At 36.9% G+C, this 2,253-nt stretch overlaps 1 pseudogene; it reads right to left on the reverse strand.

The window, feature by feature from the left end:
- Positions 1–891: 891 nt before the first annotated feature.
- Positions 892–1,842, reverse strand: LOC149201962 (leucine-rich repeat receptor-like tyrosine-protein kinase PXC3; annotated as a pseudogene).
- Positions 1,843–2,253: the final 411 nt, after the last annotated feature.

Below are 2,253 nucleotides of genomic sequence, written 5' to 3' on the forward strand. Positions count from 1 at the left end.
CAATACTGGAGCTCACCACACACCAAAGTATGACATTTGAAAAATGTAAAGAAGCATCGATCTCAAGGTAAGAAAAATCTAAAATGAAGTCAAAACATTTAGTATACAACACATTACATAAAGGAGAATCGTCAAAGGAAGGAAAAAAATTAAGACAAATGATATAATTGAATTGAGACAAGGGATCGTATTTCAATGGACCTAGAAGCAACTCAACATAGCCTAACAGTAACTTGGACTTAGGAAAAACTCAGGACAAACTTGGCTAGTAAAAAATCTATACTTAAATACGCAAACACTGTTAAAACCTACCAAGAAGGTGAAATTCGGTCAACCTCAATGAGTTAATAAGTCAAGGTCAGTCAAACTCATACACTTTGACCAAGTTTGGCCCAAACAAACAAACCCACACTTGTTTCAGAGTTGGGTCGATTATACTACCTGAATCTACTCAATCTTGTTTCTATGATGTGTAAAAATTGACCTATCTTCTTGTAATCAATACTTTGACTAAAACAACTAAATATGCAACAACTTATAGCACAGAATGAAAATATGGAGAATTTTCAAATATCCAAAAGCAATTGGGCTCTTGTACCAGACAAGGTTACACTATGAATTATACAAATATTGAACTTTACAAGTCCTAATCTCCATCGTAAGAACATAATTCACTGACAAAAAAGTCTCAATGTGATATCTATGCTTTAAAAGATATAAAAAAATAAAAATAAAAAAACCAGGTCAAAAGCCATAGTAAATAAAAACTTTTGTATAAGACATTCCTAAACACCCTGTTGGCTTCAGTGATTTGACAGTCATAACTTCTATTTACTGAAGCATCTCTGCGATCATAATGAGCTATAACTGTGAGAAATTTTGCAGTATGGTCTATCTTATACAGCTAAAAATAGCTATAAAACACTGTTCTGCAACATTTACTGTTTTGGCATAAATGAGTAGCTAGAACGTACCTGGAGGGACATATCCAACTGAACCAGCGATTACAAAAATACTCCCTGTGCTCTTGGAAGGATCAACAATCTTGCAAAGCTCAATATAACCTATTTGTGGCTCTGCTAAAGACTTCAGGAGAGTTTTTGGCAGTGAGATCAAGATGGAAGATTGTTTGCTGACACCCATGTAGAAAAGCCAAACATTGCGCTACACCTATGGCAATGCTGCAACAAGACGACCAATCCAATACAGAAACATTACTAGTGTGAAGGAATTCTGAGAGGCTGCCTTTATGAACATATTCGTAGAAAAGGTAAGCAGAATCTATGTCTAGAACATGTGCCAAGGGAGTCAGGATGTTGGGATGCCTTAGCTTCACCTGCTTCTCCAGTTCTGCACCAAGCTTTCGGTAGCTTCCAGATTTGAAAATTTTGTCACTCCAATTGAGCTTCTTCACTGAAAAACTAATGCAAGAAGGCATGACAGCTTTCTAATAGGTACTAAAATTGTTCTTTAGGAAGACATTTGCCGGATCTACAGTGACTTGAACACCCTTTCCAAAGTCAATCCTTAGCTTTCAATCTTGCAGGCTAGTTGCACTTTTGGCATTTGCTGATCACCACGTCGAAAGTATTTTCTGGCCACAATGAACAATCCGACAACCACATTTGCGAAGACAACACCTACAACAAGAACTCCAATGATCAAAATTGTCGAGATTTTTTTCCTTGCAGAAGCGGCAGGAGCAGAACCGAATTTCCCAGTAGTATAGAGACCAGGATTTTCTGTATCAATAATTATCAAACCTTTTGGAGAATTTGTAAATTTTGGAAGGACACGTGTTAATCTATTGTTTGAGATGTTCAACAATGTAAGACTGCCCATAGCTATCAAGGAACTCAGAACTTCTCCAGTCAAATTATTGTTGGAAAGATCCAAAATTTCTAGCGTAATCAAATTCGAAAGAGAACGTGGGTTTTCTCCCTGTAGAGAATTGGAGTTGAGATTGAGTTGAATTTGCAACTTTGTGACGCATCCAATTTCTTGTGGAATTGTTCCACTTGTATTTTTGCCACCCAACTGGGGCTCTAACAAGGACACAACGTCTTGAACATTATTTGGAACCGTTCATGTTAGGTTGTTGTACCGTAGTCCCAAATTTTGCAGCTTCTTAAGCTCAAACACTTCTGGGGGTATAACCCCTGATAGAAGATTGCCACTCAAATCGATAAAGGACAAATTAGATAAATTTGACAGTCTACCTGGAATGATTCCATTAAAATAATTATCCGGCAA

The sequence above is a fragment of the Pinus tabuliformis genome, chromosome 2_1, assembly GCF_031772625.1.
Source record: "Pinus tabuliformis cultivar Carrire ecotype Pingquan chromosome 2_1, CPIR1, whole genome shotgun sequence".
Taxonomy (NCBI): domain Eukaryota; kingdom Viridiplantae; phylum Streptophyta; class Pinopsida; order Pinales; family Pinaceae; genus Pinus; species Pinus tabuliformis.